The following is a 19281-nucleotide window of genomic DNA, read 5'->3' on the forward strand; positions in this document are numbered from 1 at the left end:
ATTCCCAAATAGTTAACTTCGCCCCAATACTTTTAAAAAAGAAAATTTCCCAAGCAAAAACTTACTGATTCCTTTCAGCCACCAGCAAAGTGATCCTCTCCTCTCAGTGTTCCCATGTATTTACTTCAAATTTTAAAGTGATATGCATTTACCCTCCTTAAGTCAGCTTTTACACATGTAATTCAGGGGGTTTTCTAATGTGCATGGCAGTTAAATTACCAGTTTTACCAATTAGTTTACCAGTTTGCCCAGTCCATTTGCCGATCATCGAGACCTTCCTGGCTCTTTAGCCTGAGGTACCTCCATTTCATAACATCTCCCCCCACCCAGTCATTTTTTTTATTTTTAAGACGTTTACAATCAATTACTCCAGATATTGAGCAGGAGTAAATATGCGCGAGTAAGCTGTCAAATTTACATGCATCAATTGTTTATAAAATAACAACTTACCACCCTGGATTGCTCCTAGCCTATCCCTTTTATGCATGTGCAAATTTACTCACGTATCCCGATTTAGGCTTGTATGTTGTGATTTTTAAAATAGCATATTCTCGCTATTTTGCAAGTATAACTGCTAATTTTTATGTGAGTAACTTTTGAAAATTCATCTTAATATTTTTAAAGTTCTGGGTGATAGCAAACAGGACAGGATAAATAAAAAGAATCACATTAGAAATATTACTATTAAGCATAAATTAGGACAACATGTTACATACGGGTATTTTAGTGTGCCCTTGGGCCTCAGCCCAACCCCAGACAGATCCAGGACCGAACCGAGGGTTGGCGACGTGTCCCAGGATGGCAGAAACACAGTCTTACCCTCTGCCGGGCCTGCAAGCTCCCAGCGCCAACAACATGATGATGTTGGTAGGAGAACGGTCCTCTGACCGTTCCGAGCCCTTTCGGACCTGCCGCTTGGATCGGCATGGAGCAGTAGGCTGGCCTGAGGATGAGGGCAGACGGAGGCCTTGACACGAAGACATGACACCAAGGTTGATGCGACGGCATCACAGACGAGAGTAGAAGCGAAGACATGACACCAAGGCTGATGCAACGGCATCAGAGACGAGACGAGGAAACTTGAAGTCCAGACGAGACGAGAAGCTGGGAAGGTGGACATTGGCACTGTCTCTCAGGGCGCCCTACTCAGCCCACCTTCACAGGCGGATCCAATGGGCTGGTCGTGGACCACCCTGTCCCACTACGTGCCCTACACAGCCCAAGGAGGCTGGTCACGGACCACGGGGAGAACGGGATGAGCGCAAGGAAGAATCCAGCCGAGGCAGAACTTCGACAACGGAGCCGATGTCATCCGGAGCTCCACAAAGGCTGGCAAGACAGGACGGCTCAGGAGCACAGGACACCAGTCCACTGCCGGCATCTCCACAGATGGAGAAGCGTCACCTGGAGATCCATGGCCAGCAGAACAGAAGGCTCAGTAGCACTGGAACAAGGACACAAAGGAACCAGGAACATCAGGAAGCGGGACATCCAAAGACGAGACACCAGGACACCTGGCGGGGGACCTCAGGCATGGAGACATGACACGAAGACATGGTAAGAAGCAGACAAGACGAGGAGCTCCACGAAGAAGATCAAGGACTTGTCGGAGCACTGGCAGGCAGGAGCCTTCAGGGCTGAAGACACTCCAAAGCAAGGCCACGAGGAAGTGCAGAAAGAGCCCTTTTATAGGGCTGAAGCAGGAAACAGTCTCTAGGTGGGGCCGGCATATCCGGCCGTGGGCCCTTTAAATATAGAAGAGAGGCGCAGCTGCATGCCTAAAGGAAGCAGGAAGGAAGCTGTGCAGGACTGTGACAGCGGTCCTGCCCGACGTCGACGCGCAGAAGCAGGGCTGGGCCTGGAGGCAGGCCCCGAAGACAGTAGCGGCTCCAGCCGCTGCAGGAGGCCCCAAGGGTGGTTCCAGCCGCCAATCCAGGCCGGGGCTTGCGGCCTCCGTGCCGCAAAGATGAAGCTGATGGCGGTGGCTCCAGCCGCGAAGGATGGCAAAACAAGGTGGGAGGCCTCCGGGCCACAAAAAGAACTAAATCCGTGGCTCCAGCCGCATGGGAAGGCCCGACTTTGGTGGCGTCCGGCCGCGTTGGAAGCAGCATGGGAGGAAGGTGAGTGCCTGCTCGTGGGGATTAGCTCCACGGCAGGGTTCATAACACAATATAAGGAAAATATGCATAGTGTTTGTCTGAATGCATAGTGGATATTGTGTTGTGTGAATTGTGGTAATAAATAAACAATTTCAAAATTGTACCATGTAGAGTGCTAAAGGAGTTTGCACTACCATACCTACATAACACCAAAAATTATTTTCATTGCACAATTTCCTGTGTTGTCAATATAATGCCAATGCAGTATTATAGCACCGCTAATACTCTATGTTTAATATGTAAACAGGAAATGGAAAATATGTGGATAATGCATTATTGCTAAAATCCACCTGCCATGGCATTTGACTCTTCAGTTGATTCTGAGTTTCTTCCCTACCTTCTTCGTCACTGTTGAGTCAGCGTTCTTTCTATGGATTGCAATTAGATAACAATGATTTGCAATGAGATTGATCCAGAGAGTCTGTCTGAAACCCATTCATATGAAATTAGGCAGTTGGTCTTCCTGCAAAGGGCATGTCATAACCCATGAATTATTATTAAGCCTCTTAAAGTAGATTTTTATCTTATGAACTTGAAAGTTTACCATATAGACTATTTATAGACTATTATATTGTACACTCTTACGTTGTATTGGTGAGATATAATGTAACTCTTTACTAACACTCATTTAGTTTTCTGTATTGCCTCCCCCAGAATCATTTTTAATTAATACAGCTAAAAAAAACATTATTTCAAGGCATAGTTTGAAATTACATACAGAAAATTAAAATAAGCGTGACAACAAACAGTTTCATTCTATGGTTAGATTCTGGTCAATGTGGTTGTTGCTATTACCATTTTCTTAGCAATTTTTAGTGATCGGATTATCATAATTTGTGATTGTGATCAAATATAGTTTGCCTACTGATGAATATATGGATTAAAGGTAAGGTTTAGGATTATAATCCTAGTTTGGAATTTTTCAGTCTATGTCTAATGTTAGGTTTCAAAGTTAAGTAGGTTATACACTGTGGGGCAGATTTTCAAAGGGTTACGCGCGTGTGCACCCCCTTGCGCGCCGACCCCTGATTTTATAACATGCGCGCCGCTGCGCACGAATGTTATAAAATCGGGTGTATATTTGTGCGTGCCGGGTAGCGCCACACATGTAGGCCGTGCGCGTATCTTTTAAAATCTGCCCCTGTATGTAGTGTGACCAGTTACCATATATAATGAGATGAAAGAAGAAGAAATTGAGACATTCACATTTTCACTATGGAGTATTTTTTAATGATATAAATTAAAATGGCATTAATGTCACTAAGGTGTATTGAAAAAAAAACCAGATTACATTCCTTAGCAGAGTTCACTTTGCTGAGATTTTCTGAAAGCTGAACGCCAGAAGAGTACCACAGGAATTGGTAGCAACAGAACAAAAACTGGGCACTCCATAATGCCAGTAGATGAAAACATTTGAAATTCATGTAACTTAGATTTAAATGTTGGTAAAGAGTTATGTTATTTCAGTTAAACATGTTTTTCACCTGTTGGTATTATGATGTCTAGTATTTTTTTTCTAATATCACCACTGAATATGTATGAAAGGATTAAAGCTTTCATTTGTGCAAAATGGGACATTATTATACAGTGGTTTAGCTGAGAAAGAGTGAAAGGAAATTATATTTACTGAAATGATGAGCGATCGGAATTTCAGTTCATTGTGAATTTAATATTTTAGGATAACACTATATTTCTATTGAATAAAAATTTAAATAAGATACTCAGAAAGGGGTTACGGTATGTAAAGCAGTGGCGTAGCCACGGGTGGGCCTGGGTGGGCAGGTGCCCACCCAACTGGCACCGGAACTGCAAGGCTGTCGCGGGATCCCATCCCCGCAACAGCGAACAAGAGAACCCACGCCTTGCGCGCCATCACGGCACACATGGGGAAGCGCTGTTGCGGCCGTACGGCCAACCGGTCTTCCTGTTCGGGGGGGGGGGAGTGGAAGCGCCGCGCGCAGCTTCCGCTTCCTCCCCCCAATGCAGGAAGATCAGCTGCCTCTCCTGCTGCCACCCGTTCTCCTGCTATCTTCGGACCAAACGGCCCACCGAACTTCCTGTTTGGGGGAGCGGAAGCGCCGCCCACAGCTTCCGCTTTCTCCCCCAAAGCAGGAAGATCAGCTGCCTCTCCTGCTGCCACCGGCCTCCTGCTATCTTCGGGCGTCGGGCCGTACTGCCCGCCGAACTTCCTGCTTGGGGGGGGGGGGGAGGGAGGAAGCGGACGTTGTGCGCTGCGCTTCCGCTCCCCCCCCCCCCCGACAGGAAGTTCGGCGGGCAGTACGGCCCGACGCCCGAAGATAGCAGGAGGCCGGTGGCAGCAGGAGAGGCAGCTGATCTTCCTGCTCTGGGGGAGAAAGCGGAAGCTGTGCACGTGCTTGAATGTGTATGTGTGGATGAGAATGGGAGTGTGTGTGGGTGAAAACTGGAGCCTGGGTGTGTATGTGGGTGAGAATGGAAGCTTGAATATGTGGGTGAATGGGAGCTCGAATGTGTGTATGTGTGGTTGAGAAAGGGAGCCTGGGTTTGTGGGTGGGTGAGAATGGGAGCTTGAATGTGTGTATATATGGGTGAGAATGAGAGCCTGGGTTTGTGTGGGTGGGTGAGAATGGAAGCTTGAATATGTGGATAAGAATGGGTGCTTGAATGTGTGTATGTGTGGGTGAGAATAGTACCTTAAATGTGTATATGTATGGATGAGAATGGGAGCTTGAATATGTGTGGGTGAGACTGGGAGCATGGGTTTGTGGGTGAAAATGGGAGTCTGGGTTTATGTGTGTGGGTGAGAATGGGTGCCTGGATGTGCGTCTGTGTGTGCATAAGAATATAAGCCTGGGGAGGGGTGAGAAAGTGAGAACTTGAATGTGAGCTTGTGGGGGGGGGGGGGGGGAGAGCATATGAGAGTGACAGCTTGAGTGTGTGAGAGGGAGTCTGTGAGAGAAAGCGTGTATGTGTGTGTGTGTGTGTGGAAGGGAAGAAGACAGTAATAGAAGAAAGACACTGAAAAGGAATTAGGAAATGAGCTATAAGGGAAAAAATGGGAAAAAGAGACCAGGACCAACTGATTAGAAAAATACAAAGATCAGACAACAAAGGTAAAAATATATATCTATATTTTGAGATGTTAGCAATTTAAATATAAGCAACACAACCGCTCTCTCAAAATTTATGGACAGGTAGGAGCCGTGTATAAATCGTAATAATAAGAAGGCTAAAGTACCACAAATCACCGTGAATTATGTTTGTATCATTAAGTAAACCTCATACTTAGGCGTAGATGTGAATGCTATGCTGCATAATTTGGCATTATTTATCAGTAAAAAAACAACTAGTAGACCTGCATGCCTACAGCCCACCCATGTTAACCTTGTGCCCACCCAAAAAATCAATTCTGGCTACGCCACTGATGTAAAGAAGTATTTATTTGTTGTGAACCTCGGCCGCGGGCGGCCACGGCCGGGTTCCCCCCTTACTGTTATAATTAGTGAGGTTTGGGTGGACCCTTGGACACTGTGGCAGCTGACTATGCCCACGGGGGGAAAGTCCCGAGAGGGGCCACAGGTCAGGCTCAGCTTAGGACGCACAAACACAGAGATTGATCTTTTATTAGACAATGTGGTGAAGCCACCAGAGGTGGCAGTTGTGAGCAGCAGAAGTAGCCTGGCTGGGCTAGTATCCTTCAGGCGTTGGAACAGCGACTCCTCTGGTAGCAGTGCTGTAGTGGAAAGAACTGAGAATAATGAGTACAGTGGAATATGCACAAAGCCCCAGTATGGAGAACCCCAGGATTAGGGAGAGCAGGCCCTCGAGGAGCGAGTACCTGTTCTCACAGGACAAGCAGGATGGTAGTCCTCACATATGGGTGACATCACAGGATGGAGCCCAATCACGGAAAACTTCTGTCAAAGTTTCCAGAACTTTGACTGGCTCCTACTGGGCATGCCCAGCATGGCGCTAACCCTGCAGCCAGCAGGGGTCCCCCTTCAGTCTTCTTTTTTCCATGCAGCAGTAGCCTCGCGGTTTAGGAGCTCTGAAGAGATTCCTGACAATAATTTTCCTCACGGAGTTAATTAAACTTAAATTGCCCCACAGGGGTCCCTCCTCTAACTTTTTCTCAGGCCGCGGTACTCCGGTAAGTTTTTGACCGTTTTTTGTCGATTACCGTCGAGTTTGGCCCTCGCGGCCTACTGGCCGTCGACTGTACCGAGGCTCGATTTTTTTCTGTGGCCATGGCGTCGGGGTTTCGTCGGTGCCCAGACTGTACTGGTACCATGTCTATCACAGACCCTCATGGAGTCTGTGTAATGTGTTTAGGCCGTGAGCATGATGTCCTGACTTGCACCAAATGTGCCCTCATGACACCAAAAGGTCACAAAGCCAGAATGGAGAAGATGGGACTCCTCTTCTGTGCTCACACCCCGACGCCGTCCATTGCATCGACGTCATCAGAACTGGCACCGTCGAAGTAGCACCAGCATCGACCTCCATCCGGTGACCATCCGCCATCGATGTCTTTGCGGCCATCGACTCCCGTTACTCCCCCGCAAGATTGAGGGGATCGTAGGGAGAAACATCGCCATCAGCATTGTAAGTCTCGGACCGTCGAGGGAGCGAAATCATCGACCTCGCCACCGGCCGAACCACCACCGAAGAAGCCCTGTCCAGGAACGGCACCTGCGACCGGGATATCGAGGCCACCCTCACCCGATCGGGGTTTGGGAGTCGCGATTCCGCCTGTAAAGTTGGTCCCTCTGACTGTGCCTCCGCATCCCTCTTCCATCACGGAGCTGGGGCTGCTTGCTCCAGGTCTCCGGGAAGAACTGGATCGGCTGGTCCAGGAGGCCATCGACAAGGCGATGCAACGGCTCCAGGTTCCTCCGGCACCGGCACCGAGAGTGGAACCGGTCACCGACCCGATGACAGCAGCGCTGGCACCGCTGCTATCCCAGATGGAAGCGCTCATGACCACCCTTCCACCGGTGATTCCCGGGTCTCTGATGGCTCTGATGCGCTCCCCGTTGACAGCTTCATCGGGAGGAGAAACACTGTTCCGCATTCCTCCTTCAGGAGTATTGCCTCAGCCATCGATGCTATTTCGTCCCTCACCACCGATTCATTCATCGGGAGCGATACGCACATCGGCATCATCGATGCCTTCGATACCGGCATCGATGCCTTCCAGGCTGTCATCGGTGCCCCCGGCGATTCCTTCGATTTTCTCGGAGCCTCAGCCGGTGCCTTCAGGTATCCAACCCCCTTCTTGTCCTACAGGTCAGTCTGCTTATCCTTATGACACCTGGGGTGATGATACCTCCACGGACACCGATGACTTACCGTCACCTCCCTCTCCTACTGAAAGTAGAAAGCGTTCTCCTTCAGAGGACCTCTCTTTCATTAATTTTGGAAGGAGATGTCTGAGTTGGTCCCTTTTCAGCTTCAGACGGAGCAGGATGATAGGCACCAGATGATGGAGCTCCTCCAATTCCTGGATGCCCCCAATTCCTCCAATTCCTGGATGCCCCCAAAGTAATCACTTCTATTCCCGTGCATCAAGTTCTTCTTGACCTCCTCAAAAAGAACTGGGAAAACCCAGGATCCATTGCCCCAGTCCATAGAAAAGCTGACACTACCTATTTAGTACAGTCAGGCCTCGGCTTTCAAAAATCTCAGCTCGACCCCCACTCAGTTGTGGTGGAATCGGCTCAAAAGAAAGCAAAAAGGACGAAGCCTCACTCATCTACCCCTCCTGTTAAGGAACACAAGTTCCTAGACAATATTGGTCGACAAGTGTTCCAAGGGGCCATGCTCATCTCCAGAATTGTGGCTTACCAGCTGTATATGACCCAATACAATAGGGTCATTTTCAAGCAGATACAGGACTTCTCTGAAACCCTGCCTGACCAATTCCAACAACAGCTTCAAATCCTTGTCAACAAAGGGTTTGAGGCAGGAAAGCATGAGATAAGAACAGCTTACGATATCTTCGACACCTCTACTAGAGTGTCTGCAGCTGCAATTTCGGCAAGACGATAGGTCTGGCTCAAATCTTCTGACTTTCGGCCAGAAGTACAAGACAGGCTATCTGACCTACCATGTGTAGGAGATAATCTGTTCGGTGAACAGATCCAGCAAATAGTGGCTGAATTAAAGGACCATCATGAGACCCTTAAACAGCTCTCATCGATACCTTCCGACTTCTCCTCAAGACAGCCCTTTAGGAAGGACTCTAAGAAGTCATTCTTCCATCCACGGAAGTACTATCCTCCACTAGCAAGGTTCCAAACTACGAGACCTTCTCAAAAACCTCAGCCTCGCCAGGCCCGAAAGCAAAAGCCACAAGCAGCTCCCCAGCAGGGGCCTGCTTCAGGTTTTTGACTTTCACTTGGAGAGCAGCAGCCTGATTCCTCTGCCAAGCATACCAGTGGGAGGTCGATTGTGTCACTTTCACGGCATGTGGCAATCAATCACAACTGACCAATGGGTACTGACAATCATTGCTCAGGGTTACCACCTAAACTTTCTTGCTCTTCCACTGGACTCGCCACCTCTGCAAGCATGGAGAGTATCCGACCATTCTGTCCTTCTGGAGCAGGAGGTTTCCCTTCTTCTCCAGTTAAAGGCAATAGAAGCTGTTCCCCTCTCGCAGCAAGGCCTAGGGCTTTATTCTCAGTAGGGATGTGAATCGTTTTTGAACGATTAAAATTATCGTCAGATAATTTTAAAATCGTCCAAAATCGTTAGAGTGCACGATACAATACAAATGCCCACGATTTATCGTCAGGGGCATTTGTATTGTATCGTTAAATAGGGCACACCAAAAAAGCCCCTAAACCCACCCTGACCCTTTAAATTGACCCGACCCACCCATTGCTAATTATTTTTTTACGGAGGCCCACGCCGCAAGAAAAAAAAAACCCCATCCGACCCTTTAAATCGACCCCCCCCTCCCGACCCCCCCAAAACCTTTTAAAGTTACCTGGTGGTCCAGTGGGTCCTCAGGGGGCCTCGGGGAGAGAGCCAGGGGGGCCTCAGGGAGAGGAGAGATCCAGGGGGGCCTCGGGGAAAGATTTCCCAGGCATCAGCTGTTCTAAAAAAAAAATGGTGCCGATGCCCCTTTGCCCTTACCATGTGACAGGGTATCCGTGCCATTGGCCACCCCTGTCACATGGTAGGAGCACTGGATTCCGGCGCCATCTTTACTCATCAGCCCATATTATACTATGGGCTGATGGTCGGCGCCATGTTTAAAGATGGCGCCAGCCATCTTTACTCATCAGCCCATATTATACTATGGGCTGATGAGTAAAGATGGCCGGCGCCATCTTTAAAGATGGCGCCGGCCATCCAGTGCTCCTACCATGTGACAGGGGCCGGCCAATGGCACAGATACCCTGTCACATGGTAAGGGCAAAGGGGCATCGGCGCCATTTTTTTTTTTTTTTAGAACAGGTGATGCCTGGGAAATCGTTCCCCGAGGCCCCCCTGGATCTCTCCTCTCCCCGAGGCCCCCCTGGATCTCTCCCCGAGGTCTCCCGAGGACCCCCTGGACCACCAGGTAACTTTAAAAGGTTTTGGGGGGGTCGGGAGGGGGGGGGGTCGATTTAAAGGGTTGGATGGTTTGTTTTTTTTTTTTGCGGCGCGGGCCTCCGTAAAAAAAAAAAATAGCGATGGGTCGGGGCGGGGGGGGGGGGGGTTGATTTAAATGGTCGGATGGGTTTTTTTTGTTTTTTTTTGCGGCGCGGGCCTCCGTAAAAAAAATAATTAGCGATGGGTCGGGTTGGGTCAGGAGGGGGGGGGTCGATTTAAAGGGTCGGATGTGGTTTTTTTTTTTTTTTTTGCGGCGCGGGCCTCCGTAAACAAATAATTAGCGATGGGTCGGGTCGGGTCGGGTCGGGAGGGGGTGGGGGTCGATTTAAAGGGTCGGATGTGGTTTGTTTGTTTTTTTTGTGGCGCGGGCCTCCGTAAAAAAATAATTAGCGATGGGTCAGGTTGGGAGGTCGATTTAAAGGGTCGGATGTGTGTTTTTGTTTTTTTTTTTGCGGTGCGGGCCTCCTAAAAAAATATGAATTGGAATCGGAAACGATTCCAATTCATATATCTTAACGATCAGATTCGAGCCCCCCTGCAGCCGAATCTGATCGTTAAGACGATCTGGCACACGATTCACATCTCTAATTCTCAGTACTTTTTGATCCCCCAAAAATCCGGGGGAGTTCGTCCAATTCTGGACCTACGTGCTCTCAACAAGTATCTACAGCGAGAAAAGTTCAAGATGGTAACCTTAGGCTCTCTTCTACCTCTTCTGCAAAGAGGAGACTGGCTCTGCTCTCTGGACCTTCAGGACGCATACACACACATTGCGATAACTCCAACTCATCGCAAGTACCTCAGGTTCTTAGTAGGCCCAAAGCACTATCAATATCGCGTGCTTCCGTTCGGCCTAGCATCGGCACCACGAGTCTTTACCAAATGTCTCGTGGTTGTCACAGCTTTTCTCAGGAAAGAAGGTGTTCACGTCTAACCCTATCTGGACGACTGGTTAATCAGGGCTCCAACCCAGCAAGCCGCTCGGTCGTCCCTCAATTTGACCCTACACACTCTAATTTCTCTAGGATTTCTCGTCAATTACGAAAAATCCTATTTAGTCCCATCTCAAACCTTGTCGTTCATTGGGGCAGACTTGGACACCTTGCAGGCAAAAGCCTTTCTACCTCAACGAGTGCTAACTCTCATGTCTCTCGCTCACCAGTTGCAGTCTCAGCATACAGCAACAGCTCGCCAATTCCTCATCCTTCTGGGACACATGGCGTCCTCCATCCACGTTACACCAATGGCCCGTCTGGCCATGAGACTCATGCATTGGACTCTGAGGTCACAATGGATTCAAGCTATACAGCCTCTGTCAACCATTGTCCACATCACCAACTCTCTCCGTCTGTCTCTCGCCTGGTGGAAAGATCAGACTAATCTCCTCCAGGGATTGCCCTTTCAAGTGCCAGATCCTCATCTCATTCTCACCACTGACGCTTCCAACCTCGGGTGGGGAGCCCATGTAGACAATCTACAGACACAAGGATCTTGGTCTCAAGAGGAAGCCAAACATCAGATAAACTTCCTGGAACTTCGAGCTATGCGATATGCTCTCAGGGCTTTTCAGGAACACCTATCAAATCACGTCATCCTGATTCAGACAACCAGGTGGCCATGTGGAACATCAACAAGCAGGGAGGCACAGGCTCCTTCCTCCTGTGTCAGGAAGCTGCGCAGATTAGGGCGGAAGCACTCTCCCACTTGATGTACCTCAGGGCCTCCTACTTGCTGGGAGTGGGCAATGTCTTGGCAGACAAACTGAGTCGCGTCTTCCAGCCACACGAGTGGTCTCTCAACCCCTCGGTAGCGACCTCGATCTTTTGCCAATGGGGATACCCCCAGATAGACCTCTTTGCGCCCCTCAGAACCACAAAGTGGACAATTACTGCTCCCTCATTCGGAGCAAGCGCTCTCAGCCCAGAGATGCATTCTCCCTCTCGTGGGCAACCGGTCTGCTCTATGCATTCCCTCCAATTCCTCTTCTCTCGAAGACTTTCATGAAGCTACGTCAGGACAAGGGAACCATGATCCTGATAGCTCCTCACTGGCCACGCCAAGTGTGGTTTCCCATACTCCAGGATCTCTCCATCCGCAGGCACATCCTCTTGGGAACGGACCCGCATCTGATCACTCAAAACGACGGATGCCTACACCATCCCAGTCTTCAGGCCTTGTCCCTGAAGGCATGGATGTTGAAAGGTTAATCCTTCAACCACTTAACCTTTCAGATTCGGTTTCTCATGTCCTGATTGCTTCACGGAAGCCTTCCACGAGAAAATCTTATTCCTATAAATGGAAAAGGTACACATCTTGGTGCACTTCGCAGTCCCTTGATCCCTTTTTCTGTCCAATCCCAAAGTTCTTGGACTATCTCTGGCATTTGTCAGAGTCAGGTCTACAGACCTCTTCCATGAGAATGCATGTCAGTGCGGTAGCCGCCCTCCATAAAGTTGTCGGGGATGTCCCTATATCAGTGCAACCCCTCGTAACACGCTTTTTGAAGGGCTTGCTCCATATCAAGTCACCTTTACGTCCTCCGGCCCCTTCTTAGGACCTTAATCTGGTTCTTGGTCGGCTCATGAAACCTCCATTCGAACCTCTTCACTCCTGTGACCTAAAATATCTCACATGGAAAGTGATTTTCCTTTTAGCTATTACTTCAGCTTGTAGTTAGTGAACTACAGGCCCTAGTTACCTAACCGCCTTACACTAAACTCCTGTAGGACCGGGCAGTACTCCGCACTCACCCTAAATTTTTACCTAAGGTAGTTTCGGAGTTTCACATTAATCAATCCATCATACTACCTACCTTCTTTCCCAGGCCCCATTCTAGTCCAGGGGAACAGGCTCTGCATACCCTTGACTGTAAACGGGCTCTAGCTTTCTATCTAGACCGTACAGCGGCCCACAGGAAGAACACGCAGTTATTTGTCTCTTTCTACCCCAACAAATTAGGGCAACTTGTGGGTAAGCAGACTCTCTCCTCCTGGTTGGCGGACTGCATATCTTTTTGCTACCAGCAAGCAGGCATTCCTTTTCAAGATCGTGTTAAGGCACATTCTGTGAGGGCCATGGCGACTTCAGTAGCACACCTACGCTCGGTGCCGCTTCCTGACATTTGCAGGGCTGCCACCTGGAGTTCTCTCCATACTTTTGCAGCCCACTATTGCTTGGACAAAGCCGGAAGACAAGATTCCATCTTCAGCCAGTCTGTCCTGCATAACTTATTTCCAACGTGACATACCCACACCCTTCCGCCTGCCCGGTGGGGTTCAGGATGCCCTCTACCAAATTCCACTCCAGCTGTTGTGCCTGTTGCACGCCGTTGGGTACATTTGGTGCATGTTTGGACATCCTCAGCTCGGTACTCATCATATGTGAGGACTACCATCCTGCTTGTCCTGTGAGAAAGCAAATGTTGCTTACCTGTAACAGGTGTTCTCACAGGGCAGCAGGATGGTAGTCCTCACGAAACCTGCCCGCCGCCCCGCGGTGTTGGGTTCGTTTTCTCATTTTAATTTTCGGCACTGCCTGTAGCTTTCAAAACAAGACTGAAGGGGGACCCCTGTTGGCTGCAGGGTTAGTGCCATGCTGGGCATGCCCAGTAGGGGCCAGTCAAAGTTCTGGAAACTTTGACAGAAGTTTTCCGTGATTGGGCTCCATCCTTGATGTCACCCACATGTGAGGACTAACATCCTGCTGTCCTGTGAGAACACCTGTTACAGGTAAGCAACATCTGCTATCCCTGAGAGCTGAGAGGCTTGAAGGTAATGTACTCACACAGCGGTTCTACGTAGGAGATGGCACTAGGGCTGGAATGGAGGCAGGCCCTCAAGGAGTGAGTACCTGGTTCCAGGGAAGAGCTCTGAGGTGAAGATGGTAGTACTCATTGGTGTTGAAGATAGCGAATCCCTCCAGGCAGAAGAGAAGGTAGGAGCAGGTAGTGAGTCAGGGAACATGGGCCCTTGAGGAGCGAGTACCGGTTTCCTGATAGCGACCTGAAAAGCAAGTGAGGCCCCCGAGGAGCGGGTACCCCGTTAGTGTTAAGAGTCCAAAGGAAAATTGGAGAGGCAGAGTAGCTGGCACAGAGAGCGAATCCCATCCGTAAGGTTACCCTTACTAATGCAAAGGCTAGCAAACATCATAGGCTTTAAATATCCGGGCAGCGTGATGTCATCACAGGGGGATGCCACTGAGGTTCGCGCCAAGTAGGAAATAAGAGTGAGAGCCGCGCGGCGCGCACGCGCGCCCTAAGGTACCAGCAGAGCATGGCGGGAGGCAGCGCCCAAGCCGGTCCGGGGACGCCGGAGAGGACGGCAGGCAGACGCCATGGCAGCCAGGCGTCCATCCATAGTGAGAAGAGGTGCAAAGAAAGAAAGGTAGGTGGAGTGAAGCCGTTGGGAAAGGACGGTTGCAACACTTACCTGCTGCACCTCTTTGGAGTTCCCGGCGGCTTTCTCCATGCGGCTTTGGGACGTGGCTGGGCCTTCCCGCGGTGCTCTCCCCACGAGGGAGATGCCGCCGACTACCTCATTCAGACCCTGACCTATAGGTGCATGCGCAATGAGCCGGGATTTAAAGGGGTCTGTGGCGGGAAACCTTGGCCTGGCCTCCGCAGATGACATCAGACGCCCGGAGTATTTAAACCCAGCCTGGATATCTGCTCCTTGCCTTGGCAACAAGTCAACTCGCTGAGTGTTTAGTTGCTGCTCCTGCGTTCTTCAGTTCCTGTGTTCCTGTTCCTGTGTTCTCCATTTCCTGTGTTCCTGTTCCTGCGTCCTCAGTGCGCCTGCCTTGCTCTGCTTCCGAGTTCCTGGTCCTGCTCCTGTTCCCTCTTCGGCTTGCTTCACTGCTTTGACTTTGACTTGGCTTCTGGTACTCCTTCGTCTGCTGCCCATCCTGACCCTTGGCTCGCTCCACTGCCGCCTGCCACGACCTCTGGACCGCCTCAGTTTCTCCCTTACTGCTGCCTGTCTCGACTCGGACTGTTCTTTGCTTTCTTCGTGCCAGGAGACCCTCGCCTAAGTCCTGCTGGCCCCGGCACCCAAGGCCTCAACCTACGGGGAATGAGGGCTGGTATAGGTGAAGTTCCTGCCCGGTCTCCTGGTCCTGTACCGCCTGCCGGCTACGAGTCCCGCTGTAGGCCTCCCTCCAGCGGATCCATCCAGCACTCTAGCCGGTCCAAGGGTCCACGTTCATAACATTATTGGGCTCTAAAAGTCATAGTATTGTGATATGAAAAGGGAGCCTCAGTACCAAGTTGTATTGATTGAAATTTAGCACTAGCCTAATGTGTGTCAGGAACTTAATAGTGTACACGAATATTTTTGAGGGGTGATTGAATCCTGCATGTTTATGGAACATGGGTAAATGTTACACTGCAGAAAGCTGAAGGATCAAAAAGGGGCACCACAGCTTGCAAACTTATACTTGTCCTAATTCAACCATTGTGTTTATACATGATTACTAGCAAATGTTTTGTGAAGGCCAGAGCAGTGAAAGGTACTTTTCAATCCTAAGGTAAGGGTTTGGTAATGTATTTGACAGGTGTTAAGTTGTGGAGTGACAGAGAATTAAAAAGGATAATTAAAGCCAGATTTTAAAAGGCCCCCGTGCTTAAAACTCAGGGGTTATGAATGTGGCTGGGCCTCCTGCGTGCACCTGGGGTAGATTTTCAAAAAATATGTGCGCACGCTACCCGGCGAGCACACATGGATGCGCGATTTTGTAACATGTGTGCGTTGGTGCGCGCATGTTATAAAATTCCGGGTCGGCGTGCGCAAGAGGGGGTATAATTTAGCAAATTTGTGCGGCGACGCATTGGAGCCTTCCGCAGTTCCCTCCCAGTCCGCTCCAATTAAGGAGTGGACTGGGAGGGAACTTCCCAACCCCCTACCCTAACCTCCCTTTCCCTTCCCCTATCCTACCCTCCCCCATCCCTTTCCTAGCCCCCCCCCCCCATTTTTTAACTCACCTTTTGCTCCTGCAAGGGAGCAGGAGCAAGTTGCGCTCGCCAGCACAGCAGCAAGTGGCCGCTGTACGAGGCGCCTCTAGCCCTGCCCCGCCCCACCCCCCAGACCGCCCCCTTTTAAGACCTCGGCACTTACACATGTCCTGGAGTTTATGCTCGTGGCTGGGCCCGTTTGAAAATTGGCCCGGCCACGCACGTAAACCCCGGGATTTACACAAGCTGGGGTTTTAAAATCCAGCCTACCGCACGCATTTTTTAAAGAGCCCGGCCACGTGCGTAACCCCCAATATGCGTTGAAGTGCCAGGCCAGAGGAAAGGAGCGGGCCGGGGGGCGGTTTCTGGGCAGGGAAAGGCGGGGCGAGGAGCGGGCCAGGACAGCGCCATCAGACGCTGTCCCGGGGAAGTGCGCGCCAGCAGCCTGCCGGCGCATGTAATTTACTTCTGCTCATCAGAGGAGGTAAGTTACAAAACAAAAAAAAAAGGGTTAGTTAGGATAGATTTAGGGGTCGGGGTGGAGAGGGGAAAAGAGAGGAAGGTTAGGTAGGATGGTAGGGAAGTTCCCTCCCAGTTTGCTCCTTAATTGTAGTGGATTGGAAGGGAACTGGGAAGAAGCCCGATCGCATTGTCGCCAATGTTCCCTCTAATTTCTGACATGCTATGTGCGAAAAAATGTTGTTGTGTGCAACTTTTCCGAAACTTAATGTTGTGCATCCAAACTTACAACTCAGCCTACTGGAGTTAAAAAAGAAGTGAAGACCAAGTGAAATGTTAACATGTTTATATACTTCTTAACTAAAGAGGCTACTAAGGTATAGCAAGTAGAAAGCGTAACAGTTTATTTGTTTTATACCATATATACTGGGCGACTGCGCCTCATAACTCAGTTCACAACTTCACAGTCCATAATATTTACATTTTTTCCCTGCAGTCTTTGACATTTGTCCATTCGTTATAGAGTCTGTCCAGATCTATATTTCCGCCATCTAGTTGATAGTTCTTCACACGCATGATCATATCCAAATACTTAAAGTAAAGTATTAAGTATTTGGTCAAAGATATGTCAGTGCTTTCATCAACGGTTAAAGTGGGGAACAATGCCGAAGAAATTTCTTGCATTATATCATTTTGAACAACGCTGTTGATGACTTCAAGAAATTCAAATGCGTAACTTTTACTTCTCCAACTATCTGGCAGCTTTACTAATTTGGCCATGTGTTCATTTATTTGTAACAGCCAGCATAGAGGAGTTCAATTTGATGGCTAGCAAGACGCTGTCAATCAGGATCTTTATTTCATCTGGATTTGAATGCCTCTGTTCTACAACGATTTGCCTCCTTTGCTTTTCTTCTGGAGTCTCTAGAACAGGTTCTTCAACCCATCGCGAAATAGTGGATTCATATTTTTCAATTTTGTTACACTGTCAATGTGAGATTTACTTACTAGATGTCTTTTGAGGAAATCCAGTTTCCAGACCTCGTTCCAACTTTTACCCGTAGAAAACTCTCCTACAGCTTTTGGTTCAGCACAGATCAGACAAATGACTCCTTTATCTTCATCATACAAAATAATTTCGCACAGGGCTACAAGAGTTAGGCCCTGCGACTTCGTGGTATTAGTTTCAACAGTCGCATCTAGCCCTTCGGATTTAAATGATGTAGCTGTTCTCGTGCGTTTAACACCTTTACTCATTTTGGTTTTTATGCGTTCAAATCTTATTATCTTAATTGTAATTACTTAAAAATGATCAACTTATTTAAATTTAACCAGTTGACATTATCTTTTTCTAATGTTCTTTATAAATTATTTATATTACCACATGGCATTATATACTCTCAGTCATCTAGCTGCTGACGCAGAGCATAGATTCTTGTACGCGTTGCTAGCATCGGCGGCACGGGACAGACTTAGTTTTTAGGTGCTCGCTGGGCGCTTACAGCCTGTATTGGATGCCGCCAGGCTTGATGGACCCTCGGTCTGACCCACTATGGCCATTTATTGCGTCCTGTTCGCGGAGCGGGTAGAGATCGGCAGGGGCTTGCGGGGATTGTTGCAGGCCGAGGAGAATATCTGGGGGATGGAAAGGGATGAGCCAGGGGTGGGGACGCGTGCATGCTTACGCCCGAGAGAACAGATCGGCGCCGGGTTTACATGCTCGCGCCGGACCGGTTGGGCTACGGAGCGGGACCCGGGACCGGACGGGGTATGCATGTGTATTGTGTAGCTTAGCAATGCTAGCATCCCATCCATACTGTGTCACTGTACCCTGAACCGTTGCAGCTATGCCTTGAAGGTTGGGAATATGAACTCTCCCTGACTTCATCCCATTAATGACCTAGCAGGCTAGCAGTGAGTTCTAAGTAACAGACATTATGTAGCGCACGTTAGGTGTCTCCCATCATTGCTGTGCAAGTATAATGATTTTATGCCTAATAATTTGCCTAGTTTTTGGAAAAACTCTAGGATTAAAAACTCTGTGCGTTAAACTTTGTACCATGTGTGCGGCCTTCACGGGCCGTGCACGCACACACGTGCACAGCTTAGAGGGAACATTGTCGCGTGCATGTTATAAAATAGCTGCGTCCATGTGCGTACGCTGGGAACTGCACACACATGGACACACGCGAGGGCCTTTTAAAATCTGGCCTTTAGTACCTTAGCAGTCAACATGTTGCCGTTTATTATGTAGCATGTTTAAAAATTAAACTTGGATATTTCCAGTCCTTGCCTTATTGGAGAGGAATAATCCAGGGCCAGGCTCTGGGTAGAGTACCAATTGGCAACAGAAAAAAAAATGATTTCAGGAGACCTTCTAGTCAAAAAGGGGAAATGTTTAATAAAGGAGTTGAGCAGACAGGATCATAAAACATTCTTAGAAGGAAAAGCTGGTTTCATAATATATAGTTAGTGCATTATTGAGTCTTCTGCTTGCTGAATGGCTTCAGTACTTAATTTTGTTGTGTCAAACTTGTGAACTATATAATAGACAAGCTCAAAGTTATATTTTTGGCGCTTTTCTAAAGATGACTAAAATTAAATTTAATATGAAGTTTAATATCTGTCCATATCTTTGAAGTGTGGTAGCTATTGAAAAAGTTCAGCATGGAACTATATTTAGAACTCTGTTTTCATCACAGTTTTATGGTACATGACTTGTCCTGTATATTCATAGAATACTCAGTAGAGAAAATAAATTGTTTTGCATCTTAAAATAAGGTAAAAAAAAATGTATATGATAATCGAGGATTTGAGTCAAATGCCACCTAAATCAGAGTGCTACTTACCAATATCTCTGATGTAAATGATCCCATGGAATGAAATTGCTTTCATTTTCTGCTCTCTTAGGCCTTCAATATGTAGTTTCTCACCAGGGAACGTTATTTACTAGTACAGACAAATTAAAAGCATAAATAATATTTATGACACTGAAACCTTTTCAATAAAAACAAATTATGGGTTTTAGATATGCAAAACAGAATTACTTGGTGCGAAAAATCTTGTGCTTATCAATTATAGCGTTGTTTAATATGAAAGTGTTCCCTCGGCAAATCAGTTCTGTAATCCAAC

Source organism: Rhinatrema bivittatum, chromosome 9, assembly GCF_901001135.1.
Source record: "Rhinatrema bivittatum chromosome 9, aRhiBiv1.1, whole genome shotgun sequence".
NCBI classification, from domain to species: domain Eukaryota; kingdom Metazoa; phylum Chordata; class Amphibia; order Gymnophiona; family Rhinatrematidae; genus Rhinatrema; species Rhinatrema bivittatum.